Raw genomic sequence first — 15,652 nt, 5'->3', positions numbered from 1 at the left:
TCTGTCTATTCTGAGCTATTTGGGGCAGGCACTTTCTCATTTGCTATGCATACATGCGGTGCTTAGCACAAAGGGGACTCCAACCACTCATGAGAAACCAGTGAACAGATGGTAGTAAGTTGTCAGTGTGACTAGGTATTCCCACTCTGATAGTTTTCGTAGCAAATTTCATCTTTGAAAAAATCCTGCCAAAAGCCCAAAACTGAGATATGTAAAAGAAAAATTAAATTAAGGAGTCCATTTTCAATATATCTCTTTCCCAGCTGTAAAATACAGAAAGGACTTCCCACCATGGGAATGGAGACACATTGGACATACTGGCAAAGTCCTGCTATAGCCAAGTGTCCGTGCTGTGCTTAGTTAAATCCATGGTAAGCTTGTCTTTTTGACTTCCAGAAATGGAGTAAAGGACTCTTTGGGCCAGATATTTTCTTAATCTCTCACTTGCTTTCCCTCAGATGAGCTTTTTACAATTAGGAGTTTCCCCATTTGGCAATACTTCTGCATTGTCACAGGCAGAGATGACATAATGAACTACTCTTACGCATATTCTTGAGCTCTTCTGGGTAAAAATAGTGACCCTCAGCTTTAATCTTCAGAACTTCGTGTCTCAGTGCAGCTATTCTAATGACAAGGGTGAGCAGATCTGGCTAAGGCAGGAAACAGATGTATCCTCTTATTCTTAACATAAATTTTGGGGGTTTATTTTTTGGTTAGCTGCTGTCCTAATCTCACTTTTGATCAAGTGCAGAGGAAAAGAGTAATTAGTGAAGTATTAGTGTTATTATTATTTCCTGACATTAACTCTCCTGCTACTTGTCCATCCTTTTCTCAGGCCCAGCAAAATGGTGTGTGGGTTTAACAGATGAAGAGCATTTTTTATTGCTGGTCCCTCTCTGCGCTCTGAAGTCATACTGCGTTCACTCTACTGAGCTAGTAAAAAAAGAAACAACTCCTACTGAATGTGGCCACAGTTATGTGGGTGGTAAGTGCCTTATAACAGTATATCTTATGCAGGAAGGGGTATACATTTTATTAGTGTAGTTTTCATAGTTGAAGAACTGTTTTCCAAATGCACCGTTTTATCTGCAAAGCAGATAAAAATATAGTTTATAACAACTATATTACTGTATAGCAACATATAATAACTAATATCTGTTAGTATGACTATTTGATTTTAAAATTAATGATTCATTTTTTTAATATGGCTCTCAATGATACAAAATTGCTATTTGGCTTAAGCCATAATACAGGTGGCTGAGGCACAAAGAGATGAGTTGATTTACCAAACATCATAGCCGGGAACTGGCCCCTCATCTTCTGAATGTGAGACCTACAGCTAAGCACATGAGTTTCTTCCTCCCCATTGCCTTCCACGAGCATGAGTTCCTCAGCATTTCTGACACCTCTTTACTTATCCTATTGCAAGAAGCATAGTCCTTGTGTCATTTGTTGTGCAGCAGGCTGTACAAGCACATCCTTCCCTCCTAACATCTGGTCTGGATAGATACCCCAGGGACCATGAGAAGATGCAGAGTGGGTTTTTTTTTCCTCTCCCTTTTTCCCTCTTTTTTTTTTTCAGCTATTACATAATAGTTAATTTTTGGCTGGTGTAGTTATCCCTGGTGAAATGTTTTAGTTCCCTAAGCAGTAATGATAATACTTCAGACCATATTGCAAACATTTATGTAATTTTTTTATACAAACCTGCTGTATGTGTACCTTTTTAGTTACTATGGTCATTGTTCTCCGTATATCATAACTCTACAACATAAGGTAGTTATGAAAAGATATCCCTCCTGTATATTTCATTCTCTTAAGAACCAGAAATCCCAGGATATATTTTGAAGGCAAGATTTTCTAAGACAGACAGGTTTTTATTTAAAGTATCTGTGTATTAAAGCAGAGATAACCATTCAAGAAGCAATCATCTAGTCCATTTCCATAAAATCTTTTGATCTTTCTTTGTCATATTTAAATTTGTTTTCATTGTGATCAGCTGCTTTTAATATATTTTGACACTTAATTTAAAACCTACAATTACAGGTTAGAATCATCATGGCCACTGAGGCAAATTCAGCTCTGAGGCAAGTCGTTGAAAATCAGTGTAACAGAGCGATCAAACGTGCCTGGAACATTTCTGAATTTTTACCTCCCGGCCTCAGGGCTAGACAAAAGTAACTGCTCTGCTAACAGGCTGGGGGCTCTAGCCTACATGTGGCAAAGCAGGAAGTGCACAGCTGTACAGCTGTCTGTGTACAGTGCAGCAACAGCCTCCCCTGGCAGGCACTATGACTACCAGGGTATTTCTTTCATAGGGTAAGTGGGTATTCCTCTCAGGCATCTGGATGAACAGTGGTGAAACATGGAAGCTGAGGAGTAGCTGAAATAGCTACATGCTACCAGATCACTATCATTCCTTAGACTGTTCAACAGGAAGGGAAACCACCCTCTTCCATGCTTTCATGCATTTTGTTATGTTCATTGCTCAGAGATGTATTGCAACTCATAGTTAATGTTTTCAATCATCTCCTCTGTCCCCACAGAAACTTTGGATAGCAGAAAATAATGGCACAATACAATGCAAGTCACTGTATTTCCCAGCACTGAGCAGCAGCTTACTTCTATGCAGCCTCCCCATTTTTCTTCCTTTTCTCTCTCCTTTTCAACAGGAATATTGAAATAGACAAACAATGCTGATTTCAAACTCAAGCTTTTAAAGGAAGCTTCTATGCAAATTGGTATGTTTAAAAACAAATCTGAAATAGTTCTTAACAGAAACTGTTCAACTAATCAAAGTATTTTAGTTTAGGTTACTAAACCAAATCCATCTAAACTGATACAGGGGACCCATCCAGAGGACCTGCCCATTGCTACAGCCATAGTTGTGTATAGGAAGTCTGATCTTTCAGAGGAGACACCTCTAAGAGAGGCAGAATTTTTGTAATCAGAATGTGCTGTTATTTTTTGGGGGTGTGATAACAGGGTGATGCAGATTGGAAAGGCCTCATGTTACATCATCTTTGGTGATTGAAAGTAAAAATTCTTGAAATGGGTGGAGAAAGAATTGTTACAGTTCCCTGCCACCCTGAAATGATAAATGCTTGGAAAACGCCCAGAATGTTATTGAAGTGCCTAAAAAGTAAATATTTATTTTGCACACAAATCTTTTAGATCTGTCAGTAGCTGAATTTGATTATTCTTGTGTTGGTTTCTATTACTTGACTGGGTATTTGTAGACAGATGGCCTCTTGTAGTGTTAATAAAAACAACTTATGTAGAATGATCGGGCTGTGTAGTAATTGGGGAAATACTGAGGGATTAGGAAAGAGGATAGCCTGCCAAAACCTAGTTTCTGTTTATACACATTTAATTCCATCTTACAGCAAATTAAGCTTTTCTTTTAGAGGCATATTCAGTTACTCCGATCAAGTAAGGCTGGAGTTTGGGATGCTGCAAAATTGAGGTTTGTAGGTCAAACTCATCTTCCTGTGATGTTTCACTGGTATAACAAAGAAAAGTGTATTTTTGAGTAGATTTTAATAGCTAAACCCCCTATACTTCTGAACCTGTGCCAGCAAATCTCTAAAATGCTATGAACTCCAGATGATGCAAGAAAAGCTGGGAAGGGACTGAGCTGTGAATAGAGCTGACCAAAAGACAACTGAATTTCTGTCCCCTGACAATTTTGTTTCACTGTGTATTGTTCCCCCAATCTTCCTTTTGCTTTGTACTGCACCATCCATAGAACTTTTGTTTCTTTAAAATCTTCTTAATCACAACTGTCACTCACTCTTATTTAATAAAATGTAAATAAGGAAAGTTTAACAAAGATTTAAAACCATTAAAACTTTGTTTACAAAATCAGCACAAGTATTTGGCAAACTTTACCAACATGCAACGTTTTAAACTTGTTGACAATTTATGATGCAGAAACCCCCTCTGCTTTGTCAATAATGCCATCAGTTGCTCCCCCTCTTCCTTCTCATCCCTTGAAAGAAAAATATGACCAGCTTTCTCTGCTTTAGGTTTTTAGGCGAGTCTTGAATGAAGATGCAAAATTTCACCTATAAGTATGAAGCATTTTGAAACACACTCATAGATGAGTGAGTTGCACCAGGGGGAATAGAGAAGCCTCCCCAAACCTACTGTGGCAAAGACTTTTATTAGCCTAGAACTGGGAGGGAACTGAAAGTCAGATTCTTCCTTCCTGACCACAGAGATTTGCAATGTGGCTGTCTACACCTAAGCTAATTCTCTGCACAGCCTTAAAAATCAACGCAGAGAAAGAGGCACTTTTAGGATGCTGTCTGCCCAGCTGCTTGCATCAGATGAGCTGCACTGTGCCAACCAAGTAGCCTTTTACCTCCATGGACAGTTGAAGGAGCCTGCAGTGACTAGTTCAGACATAGTTGCCCCTACTGCATGTACCTCTGCTTGGTCATCTGAATCGCACCCCAGCTGCCTGCTGTTTGATGGCTGTTCTGAATACCACAGCTCACTGACCGCAGTATATTGATACTTGTGCTGAAGCAGATGTAGCTCCCAGGCCTAAGTGGTGTTTCTCATCTTTGCTGTTGGTGCTGAGAAAGAATGCATCCTGAGATGAAAGGAAAGCATGTACAATGCAGTTCAAAGTATCAAAACTGTTTGCTGAGCTGGCAGGAAATTTAATTTAGCACATGGGACTTAATGCTGCAAAGATTAAATGTTCTTATTCAGATGAGAATGAAAGCTTTGTGATTGCCTTATCAACTGAAACGTGTAGAGCTTCCAGTTACCAGGCCATAAAAGCACTGATATACTTGTGGGCATTACAAAGGTCTTCCTAGTCCTTCCTCTTGCTTCTCTGAAAATGGTTTAGCTAAGACAAGATGACTGACTGTACCACTGGCATAACCTTACCTGGTTTGCAGTTAAGCATATCACTGATACCAGTTTAGCTCAACAGGGTCAAATGGGTGGGGTGCAGACAAGAGAGTGTGAGACCAGGGCAGGCTGGGAAGTTCCCTGTTTCTTTTTATTTATTTTTCCATAAAATTCTCCAGCTTTCATGAAATTATTCTAGTATTTATAAGTCTGAATTAACTTTTGAAGAAAGAAGCATCTGTGTTTTGATTCTTGATGAATTGTGTTCTTTCCTACAAGAACCGTCAATGTCAGGGTCTAACCATGTAAATGTGCTACAGATTCCTATATCTTTACATCCTAGAGCCCTGAGCTGCAGATTGTTGGATGCTGGAGAAAACCTGCAGGAGAGACCCTGGGAAAGCATTACTACATGCTTAGCACACTGTTATTCTTTTCTTTTATTCCCTAGGCTTCTGCTATTGGCCACTGTCATTTACAAGATAGTGGGCTAACACGAGATTTGGTATCATCTGTCAGGTCTCACTTCCTGCATAACACAAGCACCTGCCATGGTGGCAGAGCTGTCACTGTTTGCCTGGTTGAGTTCCAGTGTGGCCAGTTCTACCAAACTTCTCAAATCCCAAGCGACACAGCACTGGGGTGGCACAACATGGTGCCTGGACTAGCAAGGCAAGCAGCTCGATGCTCAAATTCAGGGAGTCAACTGGTGGACAGTTTACTCAAGCAAGGCCAACCCAACACTAGCAACGTTCATAAGTCTGAAGAGCAGCAGAGATGCCCCTTGGGCAGAGACAGAGCTCCCACCCACTGAGGTTCTCTCAGGGTCCTGTGGCAAGCGGTGTGGGTGTCTGTTCTCAGGTGCTCAAAATTGTCTTCCTGCTGCTACCAAAGTGTGCTTATGTAGTAAGGATCTGTATAATGCTACTTCAGTAAAAACTCATAGAGGAAGATAATACAGGATATTCTTAACAGAATATTAATCAGAGAATATTAATAGTATTTATAAGAGTATTAAGAATAGCCATGGAATTTCCAGTTTTCATAAGAGCTCAAACCTTTTTCAGGGTGCTTTATGAAGTCAGCCTGGCATCATTTTCCTGGTGGGAAGTTAAGAGCAGCTTTTGTAGGCAAAATATAGAAAACTGAGTGCTCTGCATTATAGTTTAGAAGATCAATAGATCTCTTTGTTTAGGGGTCCTGATGTTAAAGGAAGAAACCTATTTATATGCTGCCTTGGCCTATTAGCCTTGGTTGTTACTAATAAAAGTTCTTTCAGAGCACTCTGAGTGATCAGTCTTGAACAACTTTCCATAACAAGCAAAAGCATTAGATAGGAAAAAATAGACAAGAAAAAAAGCCTCCTTAAGTCTGCCTTTCTGCAGGCAATGTGTCTTTGGGTATGAATTTCAGAGTGGGTAGAGAACACACTTCTGCTTGGCATGGAAATACATACTAAGTGAAAATTAAAAAAAAAAAATATTCAGGAAGTATTCTTAGCTTATCAGTTCTGTGGGTGTATTAGTAACTTAGATGAGAATAGTTTTCATGATGAAAAGTTGACTGTGCATGCTTCTGAACTGTTATTGCAAAATAAGAGGAAGGGGGAAGTTTAATAACTAATGTTTTGGGTTGGGCTTTTTTTTGTGCTTTTACATATCTTTTAACAGCTGTGGGCAGGGGAGCATGGAGCGGACATATTTCTGTTCTCAAATGGAAAAAAATAACCTTCAGAAATTTTCATTGGACAACATTCAAAAACTAAGATCATTTAAATTTTTCCCCAGGCAAAAGAGGCCATTTTATGAAAAGACAAATTGCAGTAACCACCCAAACAGACCAAATTTTCAAGAATTTTTTCCTAGTTTTGTTTTAACATAGTCTTCATTTTCATACCCAACCTATTAGCTTAGTTAGAAAGCACTACATGTACAACTTTTAGATAATGAGAAAAAACAGTTAGTAAAACAATATTTTAGAGGAAGGTCAACATTTTACAAATGTGAGTGTCTAAAGTTGTGTTAATAAATGTTTAGGTTTAGCCTTCTACAGAGGAATATATTGCTTTTTCATAAAATTCCATTGGAGATGATAACAGGTGCTAACTTGAAAGTCAAATTATTTTTCTAGAAACATATATGGATTCTGAGGTACAGATTTTCTTTCTAGAATGTGCAAAATCAATGCTATCTGAGCTCCTAATGTATTTGGGCCTTCTAAAAATCCTTCTTCATGGACTCAGACCTTTAACATTCAAGTTTAAATTCTGTTTTGCTCAAGAGTCCACATTGCTGCTATCTCCCCATCAGAGCTGATGTGAACTGGTGGGAAATGTTTAGCAAAAATCTAGCCTAGGCAATGCCAGAGAGGCTCATTCTTGCATTTTTGGGAAGTACTTCAAGACAGCAGTGCAGTAGAGCATTTCGTAGGTGTGTTACACTCCAAGCCCAGATGCAGCCACATTGCCTTCGATGAACTGCTTAAATGCTGCAACTTAAATAGCTGTGAGTACTCCACCAGATCAAAGGCTGACAGTCTGTGCAAACAGTCAAACACTTGCCAACTGGAGGCTTTTTCCTACACAGTGGGACCCTCTGCCCCAGCTTTGTTTCTTTACCATCCTGTGTCATACCACCTCTTCAATTCCCAGAGCCCCCATGGAAAGCATCAAATCTCTTTAGTGACTGAATTAGCTATTTGTTTGCCTTGTAGGCAGACGTGAAGGACTGTGTAATGGGACAGTGCTGATGTTTCCACAGTCCTCCTGGAAATCTCTCCTTTGCATTATTTTGGTGCCATATAAGGGTCTTAGTTTTTATAAAGGTTGTTTTTGGACACTGGGTTTCTTGCTAATTCTTGCTAATTTCAGCTGGCTGGGGCTGATGCCAGCTCTCTGCCTTGCCTGACTGCCTGTGAAGAGGAAGCAAGATCCTTTATTTTTTCACAACCGGTCTCCAGAGGAGGAATTCCCCATTCAATCTGCAGTGCGCTGCGATGCAATTCCCTCCTGCTGCTCTCTTCCCTCCTCTCTTTGCTGTAAATTGCAAGGACTTCACCACTTAGCTGCAAGCCTCCCTTGGCATCTCCCTGTACCTGTAGCAGATAGGCATTATTTTCACATAGCTCCCTCCAGACCTATGAGTTTGGCTATGGAAACTTTGAATGAGTTGAAGAACTGTGGAGGATGGGTGCAGTTGTAAAAATTGCCCAAAGCAAGGAAGTCGGATGTGCAAGAGAGACCAACAGCAGTGCTACAGTGTCAACAGTAGTGAGTCATCTCCCTGCTGGAATTAAGCACAATGGTGACACTGCCCAGCAGTGACCTAGAGGAATAGGCCACTGCCTTTCTTGCAGATAAGTAGTTTATTTTCCACCCTCTGTAAGACAGAGGTCTTTCTTCTTTTCTCTAAGCTGATGAAAACACTCTGTGTTTACTGACTTCAGTTACATTAAAGCAACTTATGTGTATTATATCATAGCCGAGTTCCTTGGCATTTATGCAACGGGAGAAAATTCAGATGAGTAAACTCATGTTTTATGACTCAGCAGACATAGTCTCAGTTTCTGGCTCTCACACAATCTCTTTTGGCAACCTTGGGCAAGCTACTTAATCGCTTTCTGTGCCATCTGTAAAAAACTTCTCTGTGTCTCCTATTTTATCCATCACCTCTTTATTGCAAATGTAATCCTATATATTTGTATAGCACTTACCACCAAAGGAATTTAGCTCCTGGTAATCCCTAGGCATCACTGGAATTAAGAGTAAAGTAGTAATATCTGAGCAATCAAACCATGCCATTTCCTTATTTCAACCTACAGTCCTTTAACCTGTCCTCTGGATGTCTTCCAAAAATTGCCAAACTAGAAACTAAAGGACTAATAAGAATGTATCTCCTGTCATGTAGTTCAGCTACAGGTTCCAGAAATAGGGAATTTACAATGCTGAAAGACTGAGCACAGATGCCATGCCAGTGGGGAACAAGGCTGCAAAGGAAGAATTGGAGCCATGAGCTGCTTGGCAATTACTGCAAAGAGGGAAATTCTATTTATTCACTGTAACATTCTCTGTCTCATTTTCTTCCTGCCAGAGTATTGTGCATAGGTGGCAGAACCCAGAAAACACACTTTCCTGCCTCCCCATGTGTGTCATGCTTAGAGTTATTAGGGGATGCTTTTTTTCCTACTGGATTTGCACCTGAGGTTCTGCCTCCTGTAAGACATCCCCAGGTACAGATCAAGGAAGGGGAAGGTGAAATGCTCCCTAAAGAGCCATCTTTGGAGCCTGGGAGAGGTTGCAACACATGATATACCTCTAGACCTGTGTCATGAGTAAGCATATGCCATGTAACTAAAAAGTGGTATTGAAGTTCAAGCAAATCTGACAGTAATCATATTAGTAGACTTTTAGAAGAAATAAGTGCTGAAGAAGGGAATAAAAGAGAGCAGACATATACATCCACCAACTTTCCTTCTCAATCAGTTTCAGGTGGGCTCAATTTTGCCACTTGGAGGCAACTGTGTGGGACTGGTCTCTTTTGGTAGTACCCAAGGGCTTTATAAGTGTTTGCATGGCAGTGTCTTCCTGTTTGCTCTACTCTCGCAAGCCTACAAGGAACATTTTTGTATCAAGACTTGGGAGATTCTTCAGCACTGCAATATCTCCTGCAGTGTGAAGTAGTTCTCAGAATCTCCCTATAGCAATCTGCTAAGGTATGTGGGATAATTCTGCTTTTTGAGTTTGGCCAGGGTTTTGTAAAAGACATGAGAGGACAGCAGTCTTTCCAGAGTCCTGCTCTCCAGTTGGAGGCAGACTTCTGTGGTCTGTTTTGAAGTGCTGGACGTTTACATTTTGCTTTTCCTGTCGGAAGGAATAGATCTGGCAAACAGCCAGCAAGCTATTTCTGGAAAACTACTTTCCTAATAATTAAAAGCACCTGGGCAGACTTTCCTTGTCCAAACAGTACTGCCTAGCCAGGCCTTTAGGGACAGAGATGCAGGTACTGAATGGCTTTAGCAGTGGCAGGAACGTAGGAATTCAGGGTGGTCCTTCTTTACTTTATGCACCTTGAACGTCCATTTGCAATCCAAGGTAAAGATGACAAAGGACTGAATGAAAGTCTGACCTGTAAAGTGTCAAAAGCTCCTCAAAAGCCAGACTTTCATTCTGGCTCTGCCAGGTGTTAAGAGATCATGAGATGAACTTAATCATGTGTTCTTCCCCCACCCCCAAACACTGCCTTCTGGGTTATGATCCTTTAGGGAGCTCTTGGATCATGTTTCTGGGCTTACACCTGCAATCAGTAGGGATCCAATCATACTTGATTTTAAAGAAAAGCTGGGAGTCTTTCCTGCTTGTGTTGCAAATGCAGGTCCTTCTGCAAGGAAAAAACCCACTGTCATGAGGTTGGCAGTCAAACTGTTAAAGGTGGTGGTGCTGTAGTTAAAATTAAATTAAGTAAGAGAAATTGACATTACTGCAATTATTTATAGTTGGATGGAAAAAAGATCAGACTTTGCACTGCATTTAGGCAGCTTCTACTTCCTTACTAGCTTTACTAGTCAATAGGTGCCTCTTAGAAAATACACTGATACTGTCTGGGGAGGGAACAGGGACTGGCAGGGTACCTTGAGAGATTTTCTGTTGGCAAACAGCTGTCTTCCAGCTTATTCTGCCAGAGCCTAGATGAGTCAGTAAAGCTTGCATGGCTAAAGCATGTTCTGTAGTTAGTGGGATACCAGAAAGGAATATGGTCTACCTTTGTGGATAAATGAGTTATGGAAGTAATAGGCCATGTACAGCAGTCTTCTGTGTCCAGAAAAGGAGGGCTGAGGAACAAGGGGAGAGAAATTGGGGAATCTACTTGGTAACTACCCTCTAGAAAAGAATAGCACCACCACTGACTGCTAAAATAAATTTTCCACTTCTTCTGTTTTTCTCCTATAGCTATTGTTTTTCTTTTGCCTATGCATGCCTTAACCTCTACTTCAGCCATGCTTGTATACAGTGTCCCAAACTCCAGTAAGACACACCAGAAAGGTCAGTTCCTACAAGAAAGGGAGGAATTACTGCACCAAACTAAGTAGATTATTTACCTTCCTATCTTAAATCCTGTAAAGAAAAATTAAATTATCTCTCTTAACTATAAGGCTTGTTTAGGAAATGAAAACTTTTAATGAGCATGTAGACAGCAATCAAGATTAATCTTCATGTCTCTCAAGACCTGGACAAGCCAAAGCCTGAGGACCTCTTCAGAAGGACAGCAGCAAACACAAGTTTTGATAGTTAATCCGAATCTCTTGGTTACTGAGATCAACATATTTATGGGTTTAACTTTAATTTTGAATCTTCTACCTTTAGACAAAAAATTGCTGCATCCTGGAGATACATACTTCCTGTAGAATCAGAACTGTCTAATAGACTAGGTAGAATTGATGCTGGGACAAATTATTTAAAAAAAAGATTGGATCGTATTTATCTCATGAAACCATATATTAACAGTAAAGGCAAGATTGAGTTCTGGTGCAGAAGGAATATGCTTTCTAGAAGAGAAACATAATCAGTTTTATTCCCTAGGTTAATTAAGTATGCTGGCTATAGGAAATGAATTAATTGTGCAAATGCTCCATTATGATTCCCTCTGATAACTGCTAAGAAGCACAAGCACATCTTTAATTATCTCCTGCTTTCCTGAGCTGCAGGGATTAGAAATCTCTCAAAAGGACATACCACCTTGAAACTACAAGACATCTACCTGCCTGGGACCCAGGCAAGGCTGCTCAAATTGTTATGGTAGATAGGCATCTTTTTCCCCTTTATCAGTTGTTAAGTGTCTGTCTTAAGAGTATATTAGATCAAAGAAGCCAGTGACAGAGAGCAAAGAGCTTAGTCCTAGCAGAAAGCCTCAGCACTGTCTGGTTTGTGGAAGATGACAGCATAGTCTGACAGAAAACCCATGCAATGTGTTTATGGCCACTTCTGCAGTGCTTGCAGCCACAGATTGAGTCCTACCTCTACTTTGGCTGATGGTGCAGCAGCAGCAATGCTCCTTCAACAAGAAAAAAACCTAGTTTCAGTGTTTCCCTGCTTTTGACTTGCTGCTTTCATGCTGAGGTTCTGGACAGTTTGATTTGTTCCTTATCAGCTGCTTCAAATCTTTCTTTATTTCCTTGCTTTAGTATCACCTGGAGGTATGAGTTTGTGGAGAAATAAGGCAGTAATTTTCTGCCATGCCCTTGATATGTTTCCCCCTCACCCTATTCTTTTCCTGTTTCCTCTCTCCCTGGCTACTTTTATGTTATTTCTTGCCAAAAAGGAGTGTTTTTACAGTGACACAGTTAGAGTAACTGTACTGCTGTAGAACCATGTATAGTATATACCTGAAAGGAGTTACATCCTTAATCTCAACTACTAACAGAGGTGACAGGTACAGCTCCTTAACCAGTCACTCATGGGGGCTAAAAGACAGACAAACCCACATCACCTCTGGCAGAGAATATAGTCTGTAGAGCCATTGCCCTTCTGTACTAGCTCGCTTTGGAGTTAACCCTGCTCTGCAGCAATTAGCAGGGAGAACAAGTTTAGAAAACAATTGATTGCTTGTTTTCATATCCTGCAAAGCTGCTGAAACAGCATATATCTGTGTAGATGCACTTTGGGAAGTTCAGGATCTTTAGGAAAATGGAAGTTTTCCATTTTAAGAGAACAGATTATTCACCTTTTCAAGCTGTCAGCTGTAAAATTAACTTGGACTATTGCTGGTGAGTACCTGTTCAAGCGGGTTGAATCTAATCCATCAGTTTTTAAAAGGATCTGTACCTCCCATAGGGTTTATTGTTAGTTGTTGGTGTGGCTTCCTTGCCTTTTGGACCCTTGTTTTCTCGGGGAGCAGAAGTACTATTTGGAACAGCCTGTTATTTAACTGAGGAATTGCAGGTGGAAGCATCGCACATGGAAACTAGTAATCCAAAGAGCAATCTGTTGGTCTATCATTTTAGTTCTTAAACCAAGTGCATAGTATTAGAACATGGGGGAACAGCAATAGCAATACTTCATTATTTGATTTGTAGCTTATTATTTCACTGACTAGAGTTTAGTGAGCCTAAGAGCTTTTCCCAATAGCGTCAGGAAGCTGTATAGCACTGACTGTTCGAGTGGTAGATAGCAGGGAGTTTTTTAAAAATAGATATTTAAAAAATAATGTTATTGAAAAACAGAACCTGGGGGTTTTTAAAAGGATGTAAGCAAGCTGGGCACTCAGGTCTCATTGAGAGTTGAAAGGCCAGCATAAGGATTTGGCCAGCTAAGCCTCAGCATGTCTTAAAGGATGTTAAGGGCTGTGGTGCTACAGTAAATAGCAGGTTGTTGCCAAAACATCATTTCCAGTCAGGCAGGACAAGTAAATGAACAAAGATCAGAGCGCATCACCAGGCATTAGAATTGCAAGTACAGGGATGCAAATTTGCAGCCAGGGGGTTCAGCCATGCTAGCTGGGATGCGAATTGATAATTTTTTGATGTCAGCTTTTGTTTTCTTCCCAGGCAGATGTCTTCCTAGCTTTCTTGCCATGTTGCTTTTCAAGCTCAATTGCTAGGTGTTACTGCCAAGATGCTTGAAACCGTCCCAATTCAACCACAGTGGTTTGAGCACAGTAAATAGAACCTAATATCTACCAAGAGCAGTCTTAGGATATCTTGCTGATCTTGGTCTCTTGATGCTGGGTGCCAACACTCCAGTCTCACCTCTTCCTTGATTTTGCCTTTGCTTCCTGACATTTTTTGCATACCTCTGTAAAAAGCAAGAGATGTTTAGCTTAAAGAAGGTATTTTTGCAGGAGAATACTTTTTATATGTAAAATAGGCCAGTTGTGTTCCAGCCAGTAGTTTTATTGCTCAAATAACTGCTTTTTCCACTTTATTATTGTATTGCTAAATGTAGATTGCTATGAAAATAGTCCATGCTTCAGTACCATGTGTGAAATGAGTACAAGAAGATATGTCTACATCACTTTTAGGGGCAGTCTCTGCAATGGAGCAAGCGTTAAATGACCCTGAAGACTCTGATTACTCCCCTAGGATGCCCATAAATGGTCCTTTCCTGATACAGTTGATATGCATCATGCTTGGAAGACACCTGCAATTTTGCATCACTTCTCCACATTATTATTTATATTTCTTGGGGGGATAAGCAAAAGACATTATAAAAGCCCAGCATTCAAACTGTACCCACACCCTAATTTGTAATGTCAGAAGAAAGGGAAAAGGAGGCTTAGTCATTTTGTCAAAAATTTCAACAGATTTCATTTTTAACCTTTTAATTTGTTCCTTCTTTGGTGGATATCTGTCACTTTGGGATTAGAGAGGTCATCTGTGACTCTAGAAATGACAATCCTCTGATGTGGAAGTTAAAGCATCAGTGGTTTTGCAAGTGGTGTCATAGAACCATGGTTTTGCTGACAAGTTTCTTAAGTTTTCAGTTCTTGGAGATGGCAGGATGTGTTGTAGGAAATCATGGCAGATGAGACTTCTGGACAGCATAAGCTGTACAGCCACTTCCTTTTCTAGTGCCCTTGACAGAGGTCCCCTGTCATATACACACCTGCTAGTTTACACTAGACAGGCGAATTCACTCATTCACTAGCGCAGACTCAGCTATTGTAACGTTTTGTAGTACAAGTTTAGAAATTAGCTTGGATTTAATTTGGATTATATAGTGTCATTTGGAGGACTTAAATAGTAATTGAAAGTGATTCGGCTTAAGTTTATATGCTGAAAAACATCTATGCATTTCTTCAGTGAGCAGGAAGGCAAGAATAAAAAAATTGGCAGGTGGAGAAGGGGAAATCTTTCTGCCAGCTACACAGGCTGCCAGCTTCTGGTATTTCCCAGAATCCTGCCAGTCACTGCTTCCTCTTGCTCTCTATGCCACCTCAGACCTCTCTCTCCTGCGTGGGGCAGCTGGGCTATGGCAATGCCCTTTGGTAGTCCCTACAGAGACTGCCTATCATGAACATTGCTTTCCTCCTGCCCTTTCTACAGGTCTGAGTAAAACTGATGTGTATTTATTGTGCTAGAGCCCTTTGCAACCCATGACATTACTCCTGGCTGAAGCCTAGTGATTATATGGGACCTTGAATTTGTGAGATGAGTGGTAGGACCATGACCTCTTCCCTACTCGCAATGAAACACAGTCCATTTGTTCCTGTATAGAAGATGACCTGTTTAAAAGGCTGGTGTCTTACAAAAATGTTCTGTTGTGTGGGAAGTAGCTCAGGTGCTGCAGGTGCTTTGGAGTGTGCTAGTATGTGGGGTTTCAATGCATATTTTCCCTTCAATTATTATGCAAAAGATATCCTCCCGCCCACCTGCCTTCCCACACAGGAAACTGGCCACTGAATGAGTGTAACAGATTGAAGGTGTTACCTACCTCCAAAAGTCATTTTCAGTTACTGCACTTTGAAGTCTTGTTGAAAGTTGGGTAAAAAAACCACAAAAGCTTGTTTTCTATTTGTTATCTTTGCTACCCCCCACCATGACAATATAAACTGTCTTTCTTCTCCCCCTCAGTCAAAATAAAATCATCCCAAACCTGTCCTAACCAGAACTCAAATTAACTTTCCTCTTGTAAAAACTGACATGTCTTTGAATACCCTGTCTGCCCATGTTTTACCCTCCATCTGAAAGATGGCTCTGCCAGCAGCTCAGTATACCTTTAATTCCTTGTAAGGAACGTGAGAAAAATTTAAAAAAAAAAAAAAAGAAAGTACTGTTTAGGAGTTAAAATACT

General features: G+C 40.4%; 1 protein-coding gene across 1 annotated transcript in view; it reads left to right on the top strand.

Moving 5' to 3' along the window:
- Positions 1-780: 780 nt before the first annotated feature.
- PTPRJ (protein tyrosine phosphatase receptor type J) overlaps positions 781-15,652 on the top strand; it is a 97,146-nt gene continuing 82,274 nt past the window's right edge. The window contains exon 1 of the mRNA XM_049821348.1: positions 781-985. The gene's annotated coding sequence lies outside the window, so the exon portion shown is untranslated. The remainder of the gene's footprint in view (positions 986-15,652) is intronic.

The sequence above is a fragment of the Accipiter gentilis genome, chromosome 17, assembly GCF_929443795.1.
Source record: "Accipiter gentilis chromosome 17, bAccGen1.1, whole genome shotgun sequence".
In the NCBI taxonomy this organism is placed as follows: Eukaryota; Metazoa; Chordata; class Aves; order Accipitriformes; family Accipitridae; genus Astur; species Astur gentilis.
The sequence above is the reverse complement of the archived record's forward strand: the minus strand, read 5'-3'. Positions and strand labels throughout refer to the sequence as shown.